Genomic DNA, 26,704 nt, shown 5'->3' with positions numbered 1-26,704 from the left:
GAAATGATACTTTAAATATAATTTTATCCAGAAACTCAAAACATTTGGAAATGTAGGCAGCCCAAATAGTTATTGAAGTATAGAAGATGGAAAGGAATCTTAATTGAGAGTTAAAACCAGTTTCTAATTTTGGGGTGGAAAAAATCTTTCTGAATAGCTTTTTCTCAGATCTTCATTTGCCCTCTGCCCCCTCTGTCCCAAAGAGCCTGCTTTCCAGCATGGGAATCCCTGTTATATCTGGAAAGAACTTTTAGCCTCTTTAAGATATATTTTTTTCATGGGTCTCTTTTCTAAAACTCAAAATGACAACACTTTAAAGTTTTTTAGTAACTAGTTTTAAATCAATTACTAATAATTTAAAAAAATGTTTTATTTGCCTGCATTAAATCTTTTCCTTCAGTTGCTTTCTGTTTGTGCCTGTGGGTGGCCAGCATAGGTCTCTGAGAGTCTGACTTCTTTCCCAGTTTCTACTGAATGCATGAAACTGTATAATTCTTGAGCTTTACATGTTTACTTCTTTTTTCAGTTCCCTTTTTCTAGTTGATGTGCTCTTCTTTCACTTTCTTCTCTTCCACTATTGACTATCTCCTACCCTTCTTTTCTATGTGTTTGGGGCATTAGATTTAACTTGCTAAGCTAAGGATTGTTTTTTTTTTTAAATGTTTTTTATTTTATTCAGAGAGAGGAAGAGAAACAGAAACATCAATGATGAGAGAGAATAATTGATCAGCTGCCTCCTACACACCCCCCACTGGAGATATAGCCCACAACCTGGCACAGACCCCAACCAGGAACTGAACCTCGACCTCCGGGCCCATGGGTGGACACCCAGCCACTGAGCCACACTGGCTGGGTAAGGATGTTTTTTTCAAGAGCAAATTGTAATCTTTAACCATCAGGTTGGAGTCTCTTAATAGGATTCTAGAAGCAGCTTCTTAAAATTAGTAGCATCTGACGAAATGCCTACCCAAGATGAACCTTTTTAAAATATCTTATTTATCTTTATTTTTTTTATTTGTAAGGTAGTACGTGAGCATATGTATTTTGAAATTAAAAATGCCTTAAAGCCTATACACCTGGAACTAATAGAATGTTCTTTGTCAATTACATCTCAGTAAAAATAAAAATGTCTCATTGCATAACAACATATTCTTCATTCCTCTTCACCCTCAAAGAGATACTCAAAGGCAGCCAAATTCAATTCTTTTATTTGCTTCTTCACTTAGTAATATATTTGTAATGTAGTTTCTTGGGTTATGATTTCTAGACAATATCAACTTTGTATAATGGTAGGTTAGGCTACAGTTGTCTTACCCCACCCTATCCATTCCCCCTCTTCCATCTTTCTGTGTAAAATTTATATTTGTGTTTATTCAAGTAGAATGCTTTGTTTCATTTTTTGTACACCTTTTTATTCTTTCTAGAATTAATAATTGCCTTATTTTATTTGTGTATCTATCATATACACACACACACACAAATATATATATATATTTGAATGCTATAACATATCTATCAAACTAAAAAACAACTTTCCCAAAAGTTAAGTTCAGCAAATCAAACACCTCCATATTCTGAACATTTCTCTCCCATGGCTCAATCTTCTTGCTCAAATAAGGACTTGCTATCCTGGGTTGCTGCACAGCTGTCATTCTGGAGCATTCTTTCATTAACTCTTGGGAATCTCCTTAGTCTCCTAAATCCTCTATTTCCTGTATCTCAAGTCTTCTTTTTTCTTCATTTACTTCATCATTTTTGTGGAGCAGATTTTCTAATAGTTTTCTGAGAAAGAATATACACAGGAGGTAAAAATGTTCAGCCTTTGTATATCAGAAATAATTGGTACTCTTTCTGGGTGTGATGTTTTAGATTGGAAATAATTTAGCCTCAAATTTTTAAACATTTCTCCATTGCCATCTAGTTTCCTGTTATTGTAAGTTTGATGCTATTTAGCACCTGACTCTTTGCAAGCAGTTTTAGTCTGCTTGTCTGTTCTTTTGGGGATTTTTGGATCATGTCTTCTTTCTGATGTTACTAAATTTCACTGACAATGTGACTTAGTGTAGATCTTTTCTTGGTAGTGTGCTAATCGCTTTCAATCTGAAAATCCTTATATTTTTTATTAATATATTTTTATTGTTGGCTAGTGGCCTGGTGCACAAAATTCATGCATGGGTGAGGGGGGAGTTCCCTCAGCCCAGTCTGCATCCTCTCCAATCAGGGACCCCTTGGGGGATGTCTGACTGCCAGTTTAGACCCGGCCCCTGAACGGGCAGTCAGACATCTCTCTCAAAATCTGGGATGGCTGGCTCCTAACTGCTCACCTGCCTGCCTGCCTGAACACCCCAAACTACCTCTGCCTGACTGCCTGATTGACCCTAACCCCACTGCCTGCCTCCCAGATCACCCCTAACCTTTCTTCCTGCCTGTCTGATTGCCCCTAACGGCCTCTTCCTGAACTGCCCTCTCCTGCTGGCCTGATCTTGCCCCCAACAGCCCTCCCCTGCCAGCCTGAATGCCCCAAATGGCCTCTGCCTTGGCCCCCTCCACCTTGGCTTTGTCCAGAAGGAAGTCGGACGTCTGGAAGATGGCCGGTTGACCTGGTATAATTAGCATATTACCCTTTTAGTAGTATAGATAGATTATATAGGATAGGATTGCTTAAATGGGTGGGAAAAACCTTTTTCATCAGAAGGAGATGCTCTTGGGAGACAAAAATACATAATCACTGTATCTGGACTGATAGTAATGTTCATCACTAGCTACACATTTCCCCCATCTTTCAGGTAAATTGTGGATGCCATCCCAATAGAACTTTTCTTGTTTTGAGGCAAACCATTCAGAGACCCAATTTTCAACTTCTTCATATGTTTTGAAGTGCTGCTGATATTGTGATCCCTCCAACTTTGTTCTTCTTAGGATTATTGTGGAATTGGGGTCTTTTTTTATTCCATAGGAATATTTGGAGAGTTTGTTTAAGATCTGTGAAATAGGCCATTTGTAATATATAATGGGAATTGCATTGAATTGCTTTGGGTAGTATGGACATTTTAATGATATTGATTTTCCCAATACATGAGCACAGTTTATTCTTCCATTTATTTATGTCCTACTCTATCTATTTTTTTTTAACATCCTGTAATTTTCTTTTACCTCCTTAGTTGAGTTTATTCCTAGGTACATTATTATTATTATTATTATTATTATTATTATTGCAATTGTAAATGAGTTTTTTTTCAGTTTCTCTTTATCTGAGTTAATTGATGATGTATGAAAAAGCCATAGATTTCTGTGTGTTAATTTGATATCCTGCTACATGGCTAAATTCGTTTTGTAAGTCTAATAGTTTTTTGATGGAGTCTTTAGTGTTTTTTATGTACAATATTATGTCATCTGTGAATGACAGTTTTACTTGTTCTTTTCAAATTTTGGATGTCTTTTATTTCTTCTTTTCTGATCACTAGGGCTAGCACTTCCAATACTATGATAAACAGGATTGGTGAAAGTGGGCACCCCTGTCATGTTCTATTCTTAGGGGAAATGGTTTTAGTTTTTGCCCATTTAGTATGACGTTGGATGTACGTTTTTTATATAAGGCTTTTATTATGTTGAGGTATGATCCCTCTATTCCCACTTGGCTGAAAGTTTTTATCAAGAAAGTGTGTTGGGATTTTTTAAGTGCCTTTTTCTGCATCAATTGATATGATTATGTGATTTTTGTTTCTCAATTTGTTTGTGATGTATCACATTTATTGATTTGCAGATATTGTACCATCCTTGCATCCCCAGAATAAATCCCACTTGGTCATTGTGTATGATCTTTCTATTGTAATGCTGGATCCAATTTGCTAGGATTTTGATGAGGATTTTAGCATCTATGTTCATCAGAAATTTTGGCTTCTAATTCTCTTTCTTTGTAGTGTCTTTATCTGATTTGGGGATTAGGGTAATGCTGGCTTCATAGAATGAGCTTGGAATTATACTTTCCTCTTGAATTTTTTGGAATAGTTGGAGAAGGATAGGTTTTAGTTATTCCTTGAATGTTTGGTAAACCCCAACCCCCTCTGGTCCATGGCTTTTGTTTGCTGGAAGTTTTTTGATTACTGATTCAATTTCATTGGTAGTTATTGGTCTATTCAGGTTTTTTTGGTTCTTCCTGATTGATTTTTGAAAGATTGTATTTTTGTAGCAGTATGCCCATTTCATCTAGATTGTCCACTTTGTTGGAGTAGTGTTGTTCGTACCATTATTTTTTTTTAAATAATCCTTTTTATGTCTATGGTGTCAGTTGTTACTTTAAGTCTTTTATTTCTGATTTTGCTTATTTGGATTCTCTCTTTGTTTCTTGGAGAGCCTTGGAGAACCTTGGAGGTTCATCAATCTTGTTGATTCTTTCAAAGAACCAGCTCTTGGTGTTAGTGATGCTTAGTATTGTTTTTTTTGTTTGTTTGTTTGTTTTTTGTTTTTGTCTCTATGTCATTATTTCCAATCTGATCTTTATTATTTCTACTAAATCTGTGCTTTTCTTGTTTTTCTCTTTCTAATTCTTTAAGTTGTAGGGTTAAATCATTTATTACCATTTTTCTTGTTTTTTTTTTTTTTTTTTTTTTTTTTTTTTTTTGTGTGTGTGTGTGTGTGTGTGTGTGTGTTTGTTTTCTTTTGTTTCTGAGGTAAGCCTAGAGAGCTATGAATGTTCCTCTCAGGATTGCTTTCACTGTGTACCAAAAGTTTTGGATTGTTGTATTTTCATTGTCATTTGTTTCCAGGATGATTTTTTATTTCTTCTTTCATCTCTTTGGTAACCCAATCATTGTTTAATAGCATGCTACTTAGCCTCCATGACTTGATATTTTTTCCACTGTTTTTATTGTAGTTGGTTTCTATTTTATGCCATTTTGATTTGAGAAGATGCTTGATATCATTTCTATCTTCTTGAATTTGAAGGTACTTTGTCTGTGTCTCAATATGTGGTCTATTTTTGAAAATGTCCCATGTGCACTTGAGAAGAATGTGAAATCTGTTACTTTGAGATGAAATATTCTGAAGATGTCAATTCCATCTGATCTAGTGAGTCATTTAGGATTGCTGTTTCTTTGCTAATTTTTTCTTTAGAGGATTTATCCAGTGGTGTTAATGGGGTATTAAAGTCCCTTACTATGATTGTATTGCTTTCTATCTCTTTCTTGATACTTCCAGAAGGTTTTTTTTTTTTGTTGTTGTTTGTTGTTTTTTTATCTGTGAAGCTCTTGATTTCACCTCCAATTTTGAATGCTAGCCTTGCTGAGTATAGTATTCTTGGATTTAGTCCCTTGCCTTGCATTACTTTGCATACTTCATTCCATTCCCTCTAGTCTGATGTGTCTTTGTTGAGAAATCAATTGATGATCTAATGGGAAATCCCTTGTATATAACTTTCTGTCACTCTCTGGCAACCTATAAGATTCTTACTTTCTCATCGATGTTTGCTAATTTAATTATGATGTCTTGGTGTGGGTCTTTTTGGCTTCATCTTTTTTGGGAGTTTGTATGTTTCTTGGGCTTGTTTGAGTGTTTTCTTCCCCAAATAAGGAAATTTTTCTGTTGTTTCTTCAAACAGATTTTCTGTTGTTTTGCTCTGATTTCTCTCCTTCTGGCTCCCCCATTATGTGGATGTTGTTTTGTTTCTTGTTTTCCCAAAGCTCTCTTAGGCTCTCTTTCTTCTTTTTAAGTTTTTTTTCCTTTTGCTGCTCAGCCTGGGTGTTTTTTTCTACCTAGTCTTCTAACTTGCTGATACAATTCTCAGCTGCTTTTAGTCTACTGTTGAAGCCTTCCAATGTGTTCTTTATTGTAGCTGTGTCATTCTTTATTTATCTTGTTGGTGAAATTCTCATTCAGTTCCTTCTAATTCTCATTGAGTTGTGTGTATTTGTCATCTACATGTTTGAACATCCTTATAACCATTTCTCTGAATTCTTTCTCTGACAAATTACTTGCCTCCATTTCAGTTAATGCATTTCCTGGTGACTCCTCTTTTTCTTTCCTTTGGGGTTTGTTCATTTGTCCTATTATTTACTGTAATGTTTTAATTGTTTCTATGTCTTACATCCAGCTGTTTTGCTACCCTGGTTCTTTTGGGGGTGTTGCTATGTAGTTGGTGATTTGTGGGATACAATGGTGCACTCTCTCAGATCTGCTGAGCTTGATGTTGTAGTGGAGCCCTCTACTTACACTACCAGATTCTCCTCAGGTAGTTGGTTCTTGAATGTTATTTTCTTTTTCGTGAATGAAGTCTCATCACAGGTTGTCTGACAATGTGACTCATTCCCAGCCTCATCGTTCAAGTTGTTGTGAATGTGCTCATGATTCCAGTTCTTTGAGAAAAGGTTGCCTGAGGTCTCTCTGGCATGTGCTCACTGTTAGACTCTGGAGTCCACAGCTTGGGAGGAAGAGTTCTTGGGGCCTGCAGCTGAGGTAGTGTGACTCTGGCCCATGTGGTGTGACTCTTGCTGGGATAGCATCACTCTGAAAATCACTGAGATGGTCCTGGAGCCCATGACAGTGGGAGGCAGGTGTCCTGTTGTCTGCAGATGAAGGTGTGGAATTCTGTCCAGGAGATTTCACTCAGAAAATCTCTGGGGGATGGGCGGGAAGGGTCCAGAAACCAGCAGCTGCAGATGTAGGAATCTCTGAGACTGTGGCTGAAACAGCATGACTTTGCTAGAGAGGCGAGCCCTCAGTATCTCACCAAGGTGTCCAGGAGCTGGCAGCCAGGAGGTGGGCATCCTGGGTCTGAAGGTTTGTGGGAAAGGCAGCATGACTTTGGCTGAAGGGTCCCAAGCAATGTGCAAAGCCATTTTTGGAGGTGGTGAGGCTGGGCTACTAGTGGAAGCCACTCTCCACTTTAAGATGAGTGGGCTCCTTGCTCAAGCCCTGCAGCCCAGGGAGTGCACTCAGAGGTGGCAGGAGCTCCCCATCTATGAGAGCCTTGTATGCCAGCCCCTGAGACTCTTGTAAGATCTACCTGCACACACCACATGTCCCTTCCACTCCCTTTTTCATTCACATCCTCTCTCGCACCACTGTCCTGCCAACTTCCATCTTCCCCAATCCATATAAAAATATGTTAAATGATGCTTGCACAAAGGAAGCATTCAATAACAAAAATTATTTCTAAAAATCCAGTGTGGGGAAGGAGTATGATAGATGATTCAGGCGGAGAGGTCACTAGCCTATCAGCATTAAATAATCTTATTCATCTAGTAAATCTCATTTTTGGTATGACTAATTAGCATATTTTTAATTTAATTTTTTAATGTAAGTATAATTAGTATACAATCTTATATTGATACTAGATACCCAGTGCATGAAATTCGTGCACTGGGAGGGGGTATTCACTCAGGCCAGCCTGCCCCCTCTAACAGACTGGGAGCCTCCAGGGGATTTCCTACTGATGGCTGAGGCCTGCTCCCCATCTGCAGGAGGTGACCAGGCTGATCAGAGGAAGGCTCCAGCCCCATCACCCCACTGCTTCTGCCACTGCTGGCTGCCACAGCCACCAAGGTGTTTTCATCAACATGGACTCCAGTCCCTTCACCACGAAAAAAATGACAACTTTCTTTAGGCATTTTCAAGATATGTCTTTCATAGGATATGACATTTCTTTCTTCATTTTTTTTTTTAAATCCTTGCCTGAGGATCTGTTTCCATTGCTTTTCAGAGATCTTGGAAGAGAGAGGGAAAGAGAGAGAGAAACATCAATGTGAGACGGACATTTTGATTGGTTGCTTCCTGCATGAGCCCTGACCTGAGCCCTGGGCAGGGAGAAACCTGCAATCTAGGTACATGCCCTTGATCAGAATTGAACCCAGACACTGAAGTCAGCAGACCAAGGCTCTATCCACTGAGCAAAACTGGCTAGGGCAGAATATGACATTTTTTAGCCCCTTCAGCAGCAGACCTTAGTTTTTTCCTCTAGGGGTGTGGTAGAAAAACTTTAGATCACCTTCTAATATTCTTATTATCCAAAGTTACCAAGATCACTAAGAGTGGCGACATACAGGGAGCTTAGCCAATGAGCAGTCAGAAAAGGTGTTTCATCTGCAGCCCATGGAAAGAGTCACACGGCAGCTGCTAGTAGCATGTTCCCAACCCTGCAGTTTGTCCCCTGGGGTGGGGGAGGGTTCTGAGTCACTTGGCGGCCAACAGAAGCACGCTCCCATCCTTGTGCTGTATTCGTTGGGCTGGGAAAGTGCTCTGAGCTCCATGGCGGCAGCTCAGAGCACTCTCCTAGCCCTGTGTTGTGTCCACTGGGCTGGGGGTGTGCTGCCTGCCCAGAGGCCTTCCCTCCCTTCACATCTGGGGCGAGGGATGCTAGCCTCATCACCAGGGCATCTGGGTCTTTATCTATTATACTTGACTTATTTCACTTAGCATAATACCTTCTAGATTCAGCCATGTTGTCACAAATGGCAAGATTTCATTCTTTTTTATTGCTGCAAAATATTCTATGAAATGGAACATTTATCTATTTATCTATCTAAGTATCTTCTATATGGTGGCCATCCCATATAATAAAGAGGTAATATGCAAATTGACCATCACTGCAACACACAAGATGGCTTCCCCCATGTGGTTAAAGATGGCCACCTCCATGTGGACACAAGATGGCCACCACAAGATGGCCAGTAGAGAAGGGCAGTTGTGGGAGATAAGGCTAGCAGGGGAGGAAGGTTAGAGGTGACCAGGCTGGCAGAGGAGGACAGTTACAGATTTCAAAGCTTTCAGGGGAGGAATTGGGGAGACCAGGCTTGCAGGGAAGGTGAGTTGGGGGGTACCAGGTTTGCAAGGGAAAGTAGTTGGGGGTAAGCAGGGGAGGACAGTTGGGAGCAACCAGGCCTGTAGAGGAGTGAAGTTGGGGGCTCCTAGGCTGGCAGGGGAGTGCAGTTAGGGGCAACCAGGACAGCAGGGAAGGGCAGTTCGGGGTGACCAGGCCAGCGGGGGAGGGCAGTTAGGGGCAATCGGGCTGGTGGAGCAGTTAGGCATCCATCAGGTTGGCAGGGGAGTGTTTAGGGGGTGATCAGGCTGGCAGGCAGAAGTGGTTAGAGGGCAATCAGGCAGGCAGGCAAGTGGTTGAGAGCCAGAAGTAGTGGATTGTGAGAGGGAGGTCTGACTGCCTGTTTAGGCCCGATCTCTGGCCTAAATGGGCAGTCGAACATCCCTTGAGAGGTCCCAGATTGGAGAGGGTGCAGGCTGGGCTGAGGGACCCGCCCCCCCCCCCCCATGCACAAATTTCATGCACCAGGCCTCTAGTACACTAATAACGAACAATGAGAATAAGAAATTGGGGGGAAAAACTCTTTTACAAGTCCATCAAAAAGAATAAAATACCTAGGATTAAACTTAACCAAGGAAGTGAAAGACCTGTATTCTGAAAATTCTAAGATGTTTAAGAAAGAAGTTGAAGAGGACATATAAATGTAAGGATATATTGTACTAATGGATTGGATAGATTAATGTTGTTAAAATGACCATACTACCCAAAATAATTTCAGATTCAATCCAATTCTTATCAAATACCAATGTCCTTCTTGTGAGAACTATAATAGAACAAATAATCCTAAAATTGATATGGAAACACAAAATAGCCAAAGCATTCTTGAGAAAGAAGAATAAAGTTGAAGGTATCAGATCTCAAACTACCGTATTTTCTGGTGTATAAGATGACCCCCTAATTTTACAGTTAAAACATAGGTTTAGGCCTATATTCGCTGTATAAGACTACCCCCCACTTCAAAGAAAAGACTTACTTTGCCGTTAAGATCTGCAGGTAATTTTTGTGCAATTTTGGTCTTTTGCCCCCGATTTTCGGTTGACTTTTTTTTCGTTTCAAAAGTCGTCTTATATGCCGGAAAATACGGTATACTACAAGACTATAAAAATCCAAACACCATTGTACTGGCACAAAAAAGAAACACATAGATTAATGTGACAGAATATATTTCTCACAAATAAACCCTCACTTAATAGTTAACTAATCTATGATAAAGGAGGTAAAATATTCAATGGAGTATTGACAGTAGGTTTAACAAATAGTGCTGGGAAAATTGACAGATACATGCAAAAATATCATTCTCAGCCACTTTCTTAAACCATATACAAAAATAAACTCAAAATATGTAAAAGACTTAAATGTAAAGCCTGAAATAAAAAAAACTCCTAGAAGAAAACATAGGAAATAAACAATTTGATATCAGTTTGAGTAATATCTTTTTGGATGTATCCCCTTGTGCAAGGAAAACATAAGCAAAATAAACCATGTCTATCTTCCTATCTTATAGAAGAGTAATATGCAAATTAACCATAACTCCATTGTACACACAAACCATGCCCACAAGCCAATCAGGAGTGAGTATGCAAATTAACCCAACTAAGATTAATGCATCCACGGAGAGAACAGAAGGGAGGCTTGTGTTTCCCTGGCGATGGAGGAAGCCAAGCTTTCCACACACCCTGGCTGGTCCAGGCCTCATTCCAGGCCACAAAATTTCAATTATAGAAGATAAATAAATCCCAGCAAAAATGGCGGTAGCCACAGAGCCAGAGAGAACAGGAGGCTAGGGTTTCCCCCGACAATGGAGGAAGCCAAGCTTCTGCAGCACTGGCCTGCCTTGGCCTCCACTTAAGTTTACAAAATTTCAATTATAGAAGATAAATAAATCCTTACAGAAATGGCTGGTGCCACAGACTGAGCAGAAGGCTTGCTCCATTGCAGGCTATAAAGTTTCAATTGTAAAAGATAAATAAATCCAAATACCAGGGTCTCTGCTTGGGTTTCCGGGGGGTGTTGCCAGCCTGCACACCACCAGAGGCCCCTCACCCCAAGGGAACCCCCACCCTTATATGGGACATCCTTCAGGGCAAACCAGCTAACCCTCACCCATGTACCAGGCCCTCTATCCTATCTAATAAAAGAGTAATATGCAGATTGACCATCACTCTAACACACAAGATGGCTGCCTCCATGTGGTCAAAAATGGCTGCCCCCATGTGGACACAAGATGGCCACCACAAGATGACTAGCAGGGGAAGGCAGTTGTGCGGGACCAAGCCTGCAAGGGAGAGCAGTTGGGCGGGACCAGGCCTGCAAGGGAGAGCAGTCGTAGGTGATCAGGTCAGCAGGGGAGGGCAGTTGGGAGGGACCAGGCCTGCAAGGGTGGGCAGTTGAGGGCAATCAAGCCTGCAGGGGAGGACAGTCTGCAGAGGAGGGAAGTTGGGGGTGACCAGGCCTGCAAGGAAGGGCAATTGGAGGGGACCCAGGCATGCAGGGGAAAGCAGTTAGAAGTTATCAGGCTTGCAGGGGAGGGCATTTAGGAGTATTCAGACCTGCAGGGGAGGGCAGTTAAGAGTTACCAAGCCTATAGTGGAGGGCATTCAGGGGCAAACAGGCTGGCAGAGGACAGTTAGGCATTAATCAGGCTGGCAGGGGAGTGATTAGGGGGTGATCAGGCTGGCAGGCAGAAGCGATTAGGGGCAATCAGGAAGGAAGGCCAAGCAAGCAGTTGGGAGCCAGCACTCCTGGATTGTGAGAAGGATGTCCTACTGGGATTGGGCCTAAACAGGCAGTTGGACATCCCTCAAGGGGTTCCATATTGGAGAGGGCGTAGGCTGGGCTGAGGGACACCCAACATCCCGTGCACAAATTTCATGCACCGGGCCTCTAGTATTATATATAATAAAACCCTAATATGCAAGTCAAGGTGGAACGATGGTTGCTATGACGCACACTGACCACCAGGGGGTTGACGCTCAACACAGGAGCTACCCCCAACTGTAGGCAGCTTTTGAGTTGAGCATATGTCCCCACCCCCCAGAAGAAGGTGACCAGTTGTGGTGGCAGGGAGTGGGGCCGACCAGCAGGCAGCGCCAGGCCACCAGCCAGTTGCCCACGGATGGCCCTGATCGCTGTCCAGGCCTTGGGATCCTACCCTATATATTGGGAATAGTCTCTTAAATATAAAAATTAAAATCTGGCAAGGCACCGAGACCGGTTTGGCTCAATGGATAGAGCATCAGCTTGGGGACTGAAGGGTCCCGGGTTCGATTCCAATCAAGGGCATGTGCCTAGGTTGCGGGCATATCCCCAGTAGGGGATGTGCAAGAGGCAGCTGATCGATGACTCTCTCTCATCGATGTTTCTAACTCTCTGTCTCTCTCCCTTCCTCTCTGTACAAAATCAATAAAATATATATATTTTTTAAATCTGGCAAGGCTACTCTAACATTGAAAAACAGAAGGATGCAGCATTGACATGCATGCACTCTGGCTTACACATTTTGTGATCAGCTGTGATTCTGACACTTATAACTGTGTGACAAAGCCAATTAACTCCTCTCTGCTTGTTTTTCCACTCATAAGATGGGGAAAATGATACTACTGTCTCCGAAGAATCATGTTATTTACTACTTTTTATAATCAGGGCAAAAAAATGTAGCTGCCCATACAACAACAAGATGCCTTTCACCTGCATGAAAAGTATGGTCACTGGTGCATGCAGCGTCCCAATTGTAAGAGGGATGACCGATTGCTGGTTTAGGCCTGACATCCCCCATGGATCCCAGATTGCATGAAGCTGCAGTCTGGGCTGAGCACCCCCCCCCCCCTCCCGTGTACAAATTTTGTGCACCGGGCCTCTAGTTTATTAATAATTAAAGATATGCATTTCATTATTTGCAGATGATAAATGTGGAAAGACCTATTGGTAATAAGGCTAGTGCAGGTGTCAAAGACAACACTACTACAGAAGGAATTGGGGGGAGGGGGAAGTGGACTATTGCAGTGCCACATTTATGAAGACTGCCATAGTGGTGGTGTGAGAATTAACCCTCCTAACCAGAGGAAATATCTGAGTGAAAGGCCTCTAGATTTATTATTTTTATTTTGTAAGCACAGTTTTATAACATGCCTAGGCGACAGTAATTTCTACACATCATCTTTTCATGGACCCCAAGATTTCTTTGCCCCATCCCCTTGCTTGCCAAATGAGTTACAGTAAAGAGGCAAGGAGGCACAGATTTGGAGAAGGGGAGGTGGATGATTGAAAGTCCAGAACAACCTTTCTCAGAAGGCTTGAGCTAGGAAGCAAAGCATGTAGTGATTATATCTCACTGTCACCTCCCCACTGGCTCTGCTGCTCTTGGCATGAATGCAAAAGGAAGACAGAGCCTGAAGACTGGAACATTGTGCATCATGGAAGGACATAGATTGGAGTCATGATAATCAGCTTCCCATCTCAGCCACTTGTTTTCTATGGGATCTAGGCAAGTCACATGAAATATCTGAACTCTGCATATTACAGCAGTAACATCCTTAGTTTTTTTTCACTTCTCACATCCTGTGACTCTGTTCTATGATTCTTTTGCACTTTGGGTCTGGAATTAATCTGGTAGACCCAAGAAAGCATCTGGTTCTACAAAGATACACAGATGACAGTCTGAGAGCCAGCAGCCACCCATCATCATCCTTAATCCCTTTTGTCAGTTCCAGGTGGTGTGTACTACCCCAGGACAATCTGTCCCTCTCAGCCAGCTGAGTAAGGAAGACGATGTTTTCATCTTGACCTTATATCTCCCTTCATGGCATATTTTCATTATTTCCATTCTCTCCATCCATTACTCGTTTTTCTCTTTCCTACTCAAGAAGTAAGTAGAATTAATAATAAATAGAGGAAGATCTCTTTTTGCTATAACTTATTAAATTTCACAATAGTTTTATAAGTCTCTGTGACCCAAATTCAAGAAAACTGGCTAAGTCCCTAACAGGAAAATATAATACTAGGAAAAATGCTATCCCAAAGAGGAAGAAGGGATAAAAAGAAATTTCCATTTTGAATTCTAAATTTCAAGTAATCATTCTAGCTTTATTTTTAGGGCAAATAATCATTATTTGTTGAAATTTTTCTGCCAATAACAGTTTACTAAGACTTTTTGGGAGAAATTATTTGGGCAATGTATTTAACTTACTTTCTACTTGAAATTCACATTAGACCAACTATTTTAAGTACAATAAAATGCCATCTTAATAGTTTTATATAATATTTTAGTGATGCGTTGCTACTTTAAATTTTCTTGCCAGCTATGTAAATGACATTAAGTGAATTTTTTATTATCCTAAATGAAAGAATGATAAGTAGTTTGGCATATCAATGTGAATGTAATTCAGGCATATCATTTATAGTTCATTAAACTAGAAGGTTGCTAATCAGTCTCTATATTTAAAACAACATCCACTGGGAAAAGAGATTGATTTGGGAAGATAAAAAAATGATATTTTAGAGTTAGAATTTACAAATATTTAACTTTAATAAGTAAATCATTGGTAAGAATACACAATTATAATTACTAAGAATTAGTTTGACCTTAAAAATAACTGCATCCTTACAGCTAAGTGCAGTGAGATGTGGTGGGACCTCTTTATAGGATTTTCTAATAGATGTGCTGGCAAATGCATTGCTTTCCTGGTGTAAACAATACATTGACACTTCACAATAGTGTAAGCGCTGGAATTCAATGTTTGCATATTGACTTCTAGACTCTATACTCTATTTATTTGATTTTGCATAAAAAAGCTTTCCAATAAAGCTTTAATATCAGAACTGACATCAAAGTAGAACTAATTTAGCTATGAGTAAGCAACACAACCTTTTAAAAATCTTATTTCTGAAATACCTGTTGTTTGATAGATTGATCTTTGCTGTAAAAAAATTTGACCTAGGTCTTTAATTGCAATGACTAGAGACAATGGGTTAAAAATTTTTTGACACACTTATTTTTCATTAAGGTATAATTGATAAACATACATTAGTTTTAGGTGTACAACATAATGATTTGATATTTGTATATATTTCTAAATCATCACTACAGTAAGTCTAGTTATCATCCATCATCATACATAGTTAGAGAATTTCTACTTGGAATGAAAACTTTTTAGATTGATTTTCCTAGCACGTTTCAAATGTTCAATGTAATATTATTAACTATAGTTAATATTATTGCACATTTCATCTCTGATTAATTTATTTTATATCTGGAATGCTATATTCTTCGACCCCTTCACTCCCTTCGCTTAAACCCCCACTCCTCCACCTCTGGTAATCACCAGTCTGTTCTCCATATCTATGAGCTTGATGTTTGTTTCTGGTGGAACAGGGGGGTATTCTACATACAATTAAGATTATATAGTATTTGTCTTTCTGTATGACTTAACTTCACTTAGTGTAATACTCTCTAGGTCCATCCATGCTGTTACAAATGGCAAAATTTTATTCTTTTTATGGATTAGTAATATCCCATTTTATACGTATATCACATTTTTTATTTATTTACCCATCAATGGACACTTAGCTTGTTTTCAGACTTTGGCTATTGTAAATAATATATTTACTTTCTTTGGATAAATATCCAGAAATGGAATAGCCATATCATATGGTAGCTCTATTTTTAAGTTTCTGAGGAACCTCCATACTGTTTTCCATAGTGGCTGCACCACTTTAGAGCAACAGTGCACAGGCTTCTATTTTCTCTGCATCATTGCCAACACCCCTTTTCTTTTGATAAGGTGTGAGGCGTATCTCATTGTGATTTTGATTTGCATCTCCCAGGTACCTGTTGGCTATCTTATATCTTCTTCTTCTTCTTCTTCTTCTTCTTCTTTTTTTTTAATGTTTTTATTGATTTTAGAGAGGAAGAGAAAGGGAGAGAAACATAGAAACATCAATGATGAGAGGTAATCACTGATCGGCCTCCTCTGGCATGCGCTCTACGAGGGATTGAGCCTGCAAACTGGGTATGTGCCCTAGTCAGGAATCGATCCTCCTGGTTAACGGGTTGATGCTCAACCACTGATCCACACCAGCTGGGCCGGTATATCATCTTTGGGAAAATGTCTACTCAGGTCGTCTGCCCAGTGTTTAATCTGATCACTTGTTTTTGTGTTTGTTTGTGTTTTTTTTTTCTAGTGCATTGTATCACATTTTTAAAGTATATTTTTCACACAACTAATTTTTCCAAGGAATGCAGGACACATTTACTAATTGTTTTGACCAGATTTTGTCAGCATGGATTTTGTCAGGGTTGTTTCAGTGGGGAATCAAGTTCTTTGATTCATCTTGGTTACCTTTTATGAAACACATTTCCATTTAATTATTATAGCAATGTTTAATCTGATTTGGAAGTTGGTAACTTTTCTTAAAAAGGAAAAAATATAAATTTAGATTTAAAACTAGTTTAAATGGTTAATCTGTCTATACTACAGTGGAACATCAGTTCTCAAACTTAATTCATTCCGAAAGGCTGTTGGAGAAGTGATTTGTTTGAAAACCAAATCATTTTTTTCTCATTAGAAATAACATAAATTGAATTAATCTGTTTCAGATCTACAAATGATTCTACTTTAACCTTTCTTATATACAATACATGTCTATTATCTGTTTAATCTATAAATAAACACTTTTCTTAAATTTTTCGAACCACCCTCTACTAGCCTCAAATGAATCACTTTCAATACTCTTTTCAAGTGTATTTTTTAGGTCAGCATGCAGCAACTTTGCATTTTCACATATCACTGTCTCCAAAATGCTGTCACAGGCTAACTGCTTTTGGTTTATCCAAATCAAAAACATTTTTTCTTAAGTTGCCTATGATCATTGTTTCTTTAATACCCTTAGCAACATTAGCACTCTTGATGGCCTCTTTATGTTTTAAAATTGTGCCAATCATTGATTTCAACAGCAACAAAAGCATTCTTTCATTTGTTATCTAGGAAATACTTTTTGTCATGATGAGGTCTTAGCATGAAAAGGTTTTCAGGTCAAAAACAGAAGTTTTGTTCCACAACCAAGACATTTTTTTTCTGTGAACAACTAGGTCAAGAACCAAATTGTTCAAGATGAAAGATGTTTGAGAACTGATGTTTGACTGAAAAAATAAAGCATTATTATATAGGTGTTATTTGTAAGAGTCATACTGTTATTGGAACATTGAGCAGATGGAATTTCTCCATTGATAGTGGGAGTGGGGTTCTTATGCTACCTTGAGAAAAATAATTTTCTAAGACTCGCATGAGTGATTTTTATTTGTGTTATATACCTGGGTTTCAAAAGTCCCATTTCCCTTAAACTAGTCCTAGAAAATGTGCAACTAGGGATTCAGCAGAGCTAAAAGCATTGGCAGTGTCCAGAGTTTATATTCCATGGTGGAGCTGAGTCCAGCAAAGTATCAGGCTAGTTGTAATCCATTAATCCATGTGTGTGGGATCCACATGGCTATGTGGGCAAATACAGGGAAGTGTGCCTCCTGCAGCAAGAGAGCCAGGAGCACAAGAGGACCAAGTGAGGAAACTCTTTGTTCAGGATATTATGTATGTCAGATTTCACACCCTTGCAGTGTCTATTCTGGCCAATGACCTGCTCCAAGGTATGACTGACAAGCACTTTCCCACCTCACCCAGATCTTACTGGGCATGCATCTGTTGCCCTGTCCCTTTCCCCATTGATCTGTGGGGAACAGACCTGGAGAACGTTAGACTGCAGCTTCCTAGCACAAATAGCAGACCTATATTATCAGACCTTACCTTTACTCCTTTCCTGTTAATTAATAATCAGGTTATTACAACAATATTTATTTCATTTTTGTACTTTTTGCATTACCAACTTTAATTTCAGGCACATTATGATGTGTCAAGGCCAAATCTGGCAGAACATATTTCATCTGATATCACTGAAAAAAATAAATGTTATGTGGGATTTTAAGTTTTAAAATATTTCTCAAAGGGTTAACATTGCACACAGATGGAATCCATTTATCCATTTATTCAATATTCAATCCAGTAAATAGCTACTGAAAGTTTACTCAATGTAAACCACTAAGCTAAGTCATGGTGAGGTTACAAAGATTAATTAAAAAATAACCTCTGCTTCATGGGAAGTTCATTTGTTAGGCTAATTACTTAGCTGCTATACAAAGACATCCAAAATTCAGAGCTTAAGATAGAAATATGTTTATTTCCCCTGTAGCAATCCATAATTGTGTCCAGGGCAACGGGGTGCTCTGCCACCCTAAACACATGGCTCCCATGATTGCTGTAGTCATCACATTTTGCAGCCATCAGGAAGAAGAAATTGAGGATGACTTGCTATTAAGGAGGTAACTCAGAATTCGCATATTTTATTTTTTCTCACCTCTCATTGGAGTAATTTTAATTTTGCAGCCACCCCTGGAGAATATTATCTCTAGTCAGTGGGTACACAACTAGAATTCAGGAGTCTCAATACTAACAAGAAGGGGAACTCAGTAATTGAAGAGATCAAAATATCGATATGTGCAGCAACATGAATGAATCTCAAAACCATTAGGTTAAACAAACAAAGTTGATCATGAAAGATTATTATGTCATCCATATTTATGAATCTCTGGGAAAGGCAAAATATAGTGTAGCAAGTCAGTTAGTTGCCTCAGAAAGGGTTTTGAGAACGTGATCAATACTAAATATCACAAAGAAATTTCTTGGGGTGATGGAAATATTCTAGATCTTTATCGTAGTACATGACTATATACAATTACCAAATTCATTGAGATCTGCACCTTAAGTGAGTTAGTTATTATTGCCATTGTTATTAGAGCCTTGAGTTGGGGTGATAGAATTTCAAAGGAGTTAAGAAAACAAAATTATTGACTAAATTTGGAAATGTTGAGCCAAAAATCTAACATACCTTTATTTTGTTTGAATTAATTTTTATTTTTTAAAAAGAAAAGTACATATATTAAGATAATTAAAATAACAGTTATACAGATAATCCCGAATCTCCATAGGTTCACTAAGAAATAAATATAATAAAGGATTTATTTGTTTTATGTCATGGTCCTATTGGTTGGTTGCTCTTCTTCTAGCAGCAACAAGGAATCTAGATTTTTTTCAGCTAGAGGCTCCACTGTTTTCTGGGGTCTTGGAATCCTTTGGGATGCTGAAACCATCTGCCAGATCTTCTGCGGTCAGCCAGGGCCAGGTATAAAAATGGAATACCTACTGTTGCCCATTTTCCAATGGCCAGAATGAGTCATATGACAAACCATACATGAAAGGAGTCTACATGTCTGGAAATGCAGACTTCTTGTATACTCAAGAGCAAGAGTGAAATGGTTAGTGAACATAGCATGGTGTCTGCCACACTACAAAGAGGTAAAGAGAAATTGAAAAAAAGTTGTCCTCAATTCCAGTCTAGAAACACCTAAGAGTCTGCTTCATTTTCTTCTAATTGTTTTATCTTTGCACTTTAACATTTTATCATCTGTAGATTGTAAATATAATTTATATGTTTATTTTTTACTAAATATTATTAAATATTTTTCTATTATTAAAATAATCAAATCCTGCCTCTGCAATATACTAGTTGGTGAATCTGGAAAAGTCTCTAGGCCTTAGGTTGTTTAACTTAGAAAATGATGACATAAATTATACCTACTAAACAGGGTTACTGTGAGGATTAAGTGAGACATTCATGTACAGTGTATAGTATGGGGCCAGACACACAGTAGGCATCTAATTCTGAATTACTCTATTTAACTGAATTTTCTGTGCATTAAACATATACTAATTCTATCACTGTCATTTTATAATGTGCTAATGTTTGATTGGAATCGTTCTTTATCATATTTTATGTTCATAAAAGAATTAAACACTATCATGGGTTATTCTTCCAAGGGAACCACAGAATATTTTTTCCTAGAAAAGTGTGTTTTAGCTTAGCTTTTCAGGAAAAGTAGAAACCAAGATGAAAGACTTAAGCCTATTAGGGAGTGCAGCCCCAGGAAGCACTGTGAGGGGCAAGGGGAATGAAGCAAGGAAGGAGAGAGAACCAGTCCAAGGTGTTACTAGTTCTGTGATGCTCTGTGTAACTGCTTGTTTGATCCCACAGCACTGTCCTATAAGGTGTATAAACACCATTTCAAGCCAGTCTGTCCAGGGGATGAAAGTGGATTGACCTCCTATCTCATGGGTTAAAGTTTCATCCTACTAGGAGTCCATTCCACACACTTCAGGCTTGAATGTGACTCAGCGGGACTCAGAAGGTCCAATGGTGGTCAGGCCTGGGTATCAGAAATCCTGGACAGAGTCAGGCAAAGGCAGCACAGGACAGTTGGTGAAACTGGAACTAGAAGAGATCCTGAGAGGATATAACTTTGGAATAAGTTACTCTGTTTTCTGTTCTGGAACATAGCAGTAATATTTGCAAAAGAGAGGTATCCCATTTATTTCTAAAGGCATGTTTTTCTTTTTGATTTGTTTCCACTAGTATCAAAGTAATAATAACAACTACAACAAAACTTGATTATAAAGCATAAAGGGAGAGAATTCTAAATGTAAAGAAGAAATGCCATCTGATTAACCTCAAGTCCATCTGATTAACCTCAAGTCCATGTGGTAGCCTGCCTTAGTAAAAAAACAAAACAAAACAACAAAACAAACAAACAAACAAAAAAACCCGGCAGGCAAATTGGTTCTATTTTAAAGTCAAAAGAATTTGCTACCAAAGGAATCTTGCTCATTCCCTGGCAAAAAAAGCAAAAAAAAAAAAAAAAAAAAGCCTGGAGATTAGAGGGTCAATTAGCATCCTGTGGCCTCACCCCAGTCATTTCTGATCTGCTTCAGGCAACTTTTCTCCTTCCCACATGCTTATTAAGGTTCCTCATAGCTCCTTCCTTTGGTATAAGTTTTTCTTAGTTTAAAAAAAAATGTGCATGGCATCTCACAGACCTCCTCCAAACTATCCCCTGTGTCTCATCTCTGCCCCCTAAAACGTAAACTTTTCCTGGACTAGTTAATATTCTGGGCATTGTAAGCATCTTCAGTGGACATGTAGAGGGAATTTTCCCCATATTTTGACAAGCTATGAGTCTGAAACTTGGTTATAAGTGATCAATTAGCATTCAAGAGAATAGACTGTATAGACCTGGTTTTCCCTATTGGTCAAAAGATTTTTAATGAGCCAGGTAGAAAATTTCTAGCCTATGACTATGAGCTGTATACAGTAGATCTAATATATGTAACCCATATCAACTCTTTGTTATGATATTTTGGGACACTGAGCTTTTTGAAGGTATTTCACTACACTTCTCAATGTCTAGATGTGATATTATACCACATTTCTCCACAAAATGCCATTGCCATTGGCTATTTATTTGAGTACTCCAACATTCTTATGTTGCACTTAACCCATTTTATAGTAGTTAGTGACCTTCACCAGAATTTCAGCATTTTTGGCAGATATTGCCCCCTTTAGCCACAGAAGAAACCTATATTCCTCTGGTTCCTTTCAAGAAATGGGAATGCAATGGCAGCAGTTGAAGATATGAAAATAACTAGAAGCAAAATAGACATTATATTTAGAAAATTTTTTGACAGTGAGCCTTCTATAGGATTCAGTGATAAGTTGGCTACCAATGGCTATTTTGAACAGGAATAAAGAACTGTATGTGTATAGACATGTTATTTCATATTTTAAATACAGATGATGTAATTATGATTATAAATTTTACTCTTAAACTCAGGTAGGTGATTAATGTAATATGTTAAAATACATAGATATAATGAGAATAGAAGAGACTTTTTATATGCTTCCATTTTTAACCAGACACAAAACTTTAGGACTTCACAAAATAATGAATCTAGCAAGTGGATAGTCAGAACCTACATTTCTGTTAATACTTTAACAGAATGAGTACTCTCATAATGTCAAAAAATGGGTACTTTCATAAAGTAAAAAAAAAAATGTTCCACTCATTGAAACATATATGTCCCAGTGCTCATCGAGATACACAATGCCTTTGAGTGAGCATTCCAAAAAAATGAGTATCTCTTTCTGGCGTGGATTGTTCTTTTTTCAGCATTCCTAGCTGACACTACCACATTTTTTCAGTTATATGTTCTGTTACAGGACTCGTAGGCAGTCCCACCCAAAAGCATTAATATTGTTCTGTTACCATAAAAGTCTTCCCTGTGAGTGTTATTTTAAAAACAAAATTAATGGGCTGCATTAGAACAAATAGCAGCCTCCCCTCCTGGATTGAAGAGAGCACACTTAACACTCTGGTGGCTGAAGTTTTTTCCAGAAGGGGCTGGTGATTTCCCCCAGTGTACAGAGACTTCCAAGATCACTGTTTTTGCTTTTCTTTTGTTCTTACTTTATCCGGAAGATATTTTAATGCACAAAAATATCACATTTAAAGATGTCTTTGAGATTGGGAAGAATTATTTAGACATTTATGGATTCATCAGAGATTTATTTATCATATAAGAATGCTGATTTAGGGACACCTAACTCTTGCATTTAAACTGCTGAACTGACTCATGTTTGTGGGAGGTAATTACTACCAGAAAATACAACTAACTTGTAAGCTTCTCCTTAAAATGTCTACTTATGTCTACTTACAATCTACAATTACTGTAAATAACAGGTTACCAGGACTCTTGCTCTGTTGTGCAGCTTTATATATATATATATATATATATATATATATATATATATATATATATATATATATATATATATTATGAGTGCATTAAAATACCCAAATATATTTTTCTCACAGATGAGTTTTTTGATGATATATGAATCCCTTTATTAAAGTATCAATACAGATTTCTGAGGATGTAGGATTTAAAAATATATAATTTCAAGGTCTCCCTTCCACTATAGGGAACAAAGCCCAGAGAACAGCTGGCTTAAAAGAAAGATAAAATAGGTTCCAGTTTGTGGGAAATTATATAAATTATATAATATATACCATATATATATATATATATATATATATATATATATATATATATGGTTTGAGCATCATTAAAACAGTGGGTCCAACCCACTGAAATTAGAGCAGGTACTACTACTTTAACAACTCAGTACTTTCTCAGGCTGATGTTGTGTCCTCCTGGGAGGCTCTCTGGTTTTCCACTTAGTGATTGATGAAACCCACAACCATCTGACTAGTAGCAGAGTAACTTCTTGTGAGCAATAATGCCAGAATTTCTGAGAACATCCTGCAGTTAAAATCCATGACTCCTTCCTCACCAGTTAGTAACAAGATTTCACAGATAAGATGTCTAGAGAGCTCGTGTTGTAAAAAGGAGAAAGAGTAGGAGGGAATTTGTTGTCTGGAGTAAAATTAAACCAGGGACTTCAACAACTGGGTTTGGGGAAAGCATCAGAAAGGAAAGGCTGGATTTTCCATAGACAGACCATCTACTTGACCATTTTACCCTGCCATAGCCTTAACCTGCCTTTGTCTAAACATTACTTAACAGAACTAAGCCATGATACCAAGGCCTCCTGGTTTCCCCTGACTCCTGAGTCAAACACATACCCTTTCTTGAGGGTCTGAGACTTAACTAACTGAATAATCATGCCTCCTTGGGCTGCCTATGACTCAGTTGCCTTGTTGGATTTATTCACATTCATCCATCTGGCACTCATCTACTCATCATTTATTCAATAACCATTTACTGAGTACCCTCTATGTTTTAGTTGTTATGCTAAGTGCTGGAATACATCTGTGAACATAACCCAGACTCTATCTTTTTTTTTTTTTTTTCCAGACTTTGTCTTTGAGGATCATATTGCTTAGTTGGGGAAATGACCATGAAAAGTGGCAATTTCAAAACTGTATGATAAATACTAGATAGGGATAAGTAGGTGCTAAGGGGACACACCAGAAAGGTATCCTATCTGATTGTGGGAAGCAGAGAACACTTCTGTTGAATGTGCAGGTTTAAGCAAAGACCTGAAGAAAAAGTAGGAGAAAGGCAGGAGACTTCAGAGAGGCAGGGCAGAATGGCGGGGAGCAATAGTTCATGTAGAAGAAAAGGAGTGGGCCAAAGCTTGTAAGCAATAAGAAGACCTCATTCAGAGAAGTGTGATTAGTTCACAATGAATGGAACATGGAGTAGAACAATATTATAGAGTGGCTCATCGTAGAGACTAGAATAGCCATCTACCATTGAGTAGCCATCTACCAGATTATTCATATGCGTGTAGCTAAAGCATCCAGACTTAATCCTCATTGTATTAATAAACTCTCAACCTTTTGGATAGCCTTCTTTATCTTTCCACAATTAATCAAAGCTGTGATGAGAACAAGTACATGGTTTGGGTTCTCTGTTTGGTAGTATTGCCTAATTTGTGACCATCTTCAGTCACTCACTCCACTCCTCAACTTCTATCATCCATCTGGGCCCAAAATTTACCTACAATGCTCCTATTTGACTTTTTTTTTTTTTTTTGAAGAGATATCTACACCATTGTTCATTGAAGCATTATTCATAACAGCCACTATATAGAAACAAAGGGTGTGTCAAGAGATGAATGGATAATAAAGATATGGCATATATGCATGATGGAATATTATTCCATTACAGGAAAGGAGATTCTGCCATTTGTAACAATATAGACCTTGAGGGCATTATGCTAAGCAAAATAAGTCAGAGGAAAAAAATGCTGTGTAATATCACTTATATGTGTAATCTAAAAAAGCCAAACTCAGAAATGAGTTTGCCCAGACTTCTTGATCCCCAAGGACCACCAGGGAGCGGAGTCTGATGCAATAAACAAAAGAGCCTCTTCCATGCTAGCATGGGCTCTGTCCCACTCACGCCAACAGCATGGCAGAAGAGAGAGTGAATTTCGACAAGCCCTGGAGTTTTACTGCTTTGGCTGACCCTGATTGTTTGGGGGAGGGCTAGGGTCCAGTTACACAAAATGGAGGATAATTCCGCCCTGCCCCACAGTGTAGTCAGGAGTTTATCCTCACCCCGCCATGCCCTCTCATTCCCCCCTTGTCTTATGTACATGAGTCAAATCATTGACTCAGCCTACTTCCTTTCAGCATAAACAATAAATACAGTTACCAAGACCTTTAGTACCACAGTTCCCATCAGTATTGTCCTCACTGAAGTCCAGTTTCTCTCCTGCAGGCATCAATTCTCCTCCTGGCCTGTGTGGAGCCCAGCCTGGGGATCTCACAGGTGAGGCTGTGAGATATGTCAAAAATATGTTGACATATTTTTATTGAAATGTCTGTCTTGCTCAATTTTAACTTAAATTATAATCTGGAACACATGAAAATATATGAGCTTACACTCATCAAATGTTTACTATATAAAAGGAAATTTTCCAGTAATACAGTAATAACAACAACAAAAAAAGACTAAACCTCCAATTTCATGGATTTAACATTTTAGAGGAAAAAGACAAACAGTATATCAGATAGTGATAATTGATATGTAGAAAAATGTTATGAAATAATTGTTGAAAATTTAAGCAAATGAGGGCTACAAGAGGGTGTCATTTTATTGTAGGATTGTAATATACATGTAATCTACAGTATGATACACAATAGAATCATACTGCTATACTGAAAGCATATATCAAGATTTTTAATGATTTCAGGATTGAAAAGGTAGAGAATGCATATAACTAGTTTGAAATCATAGTCTTGGATAGTAATGTTATTATCATGTAAATTTCAGATTTCAATAATTTTTATGATTTTTAGTTTATTAAATTATATGTGTGATTATATTTTAGCCTTAGAGTATAATTAATGGGATTTTGCAGTAATCTTATTATCTAAATGCTCCTACTTTAAATAATGTGATTCAGTACATTTTTTACTTAGGATTTGATTTAATAAAATAATAGTTAAGCACTTCACTATTTATATTTATCTTAATTTTCATTTTGAATAGTGGAGAAATATTAGTACAACTTTGTGACCAGTAGTAGGGATTTTGATAGGGAGTGGCACAAGTTCCCCAATATATGCCTTGTAGGAGTGACAACAAGGGGAATGGAGGAATAGTATTTGAAGAAAGAGAAAATGAGTATTGTGAGGTACCATGACTCCTCAGAATAAAGTTACACTATTTACAAGTAGGAAGAATAAAAATTAGGATACAATGTAGTGAAACTGAAAAATATCAAGAATAAAGAGACAAACATTAAAGGCTATCAAAGATGAAAGGAAAATTCAATGCAAAGGAACACTAGAGACTGACAGCAGACTTGTTATTATTACAGTGGGTGGGGAAAAAAGAGTATTGTTTTTGCGATCTGAGAGAAATAACTCTTAATCTAGAATTTTATTAACAGAAAAACTATTAAAAGACATAAATAGACATTTTATAATTGGAAAGAAAGTAGGGTAAACTTTCAAAAAATGGACCCAGAGGATTATGGAATGCAACATAATAGTGAGCATAGATGTTGACAGAAATAAAAGATAGTAGTATATTAATTACTGATATTAGAAAAATTTTTGGTGTTATAAAAAGTAACATTGAGGCTCTTAATAAGAAGAAGTATTCAGTGGGAGGAGATTAAAACTCTGAGCAACTTTAGGCTTTGCTTTAAAATGTATATTGGTAATCATTAAAAGAATATAATCTATAGCTTCCAAACAAGTGGAAGGGTAAAACAGGAGGATCAAACACTTTATTAACACAGTAGAAGATAAAGAGAGAGAGAGAGAGAGAGACAGAGAGAGAGAGAGAGAGAGAGAGAGAGAGAGAGAGAGAGAGAGAATTGCTAAGGAAATAATAGGAAATTAAAAATACAAATACTAATATTTGTGATCTATATCCTATATAATAAAGAGGTAATATGCAAATTGATCATCATTCC

The 26,704-nt window shown here is 38.0% G+C and overlaps 1 long non-coding RNA gene across 9 annotated transcripts in view; it reads left to right on the top strand.

Annotated features, from left to right (window-relative positions):
- The window catches only part of LOC311618836, a 105,517-nt gene that overhangs the window by 34,758 nt on the left and 44,055 nt on the right, over positions 1–26,704 (top strand). For 5 of the 9 annotated variants that reach the window (XR_014794370.1, XR_014794372.1, XR_014794373.1 and 2 more), the window contains exons 3-4: positions 680–853; positions 24,997–25,047. This is a non-coding gene — a long non-coding RNA (uncharacterized lncRNA). Of the gene's footprint in view, positions 1–679; positions 854–15,713; positions 15,820–24,996; positions 25,048–26,704 lie in introns of all 9 variants that reach the window. The other 4 variants (XR_014794371.1, XR_014794374.1, XR_014794375.1 and 1 more) reach the window with 2 other exon arrangements.

Source organism: Pipistrellus hanaki (genome assembly GCF_964339955.1).
Source record: "Pipistrellus hanaki genome assembly, chromosome: 1".
Lineage (NCBI taxonomy): Eukaryota > Metazoa > Chordata > Mammalia > Chiroptera > Vespertilionidae > Pipistrellus > Pipistrellus hanaki.
Note: the sequence above shows the minus strand (reverse complement) of the source record. Positions and strands in the feature narration are given on the sequence as shown.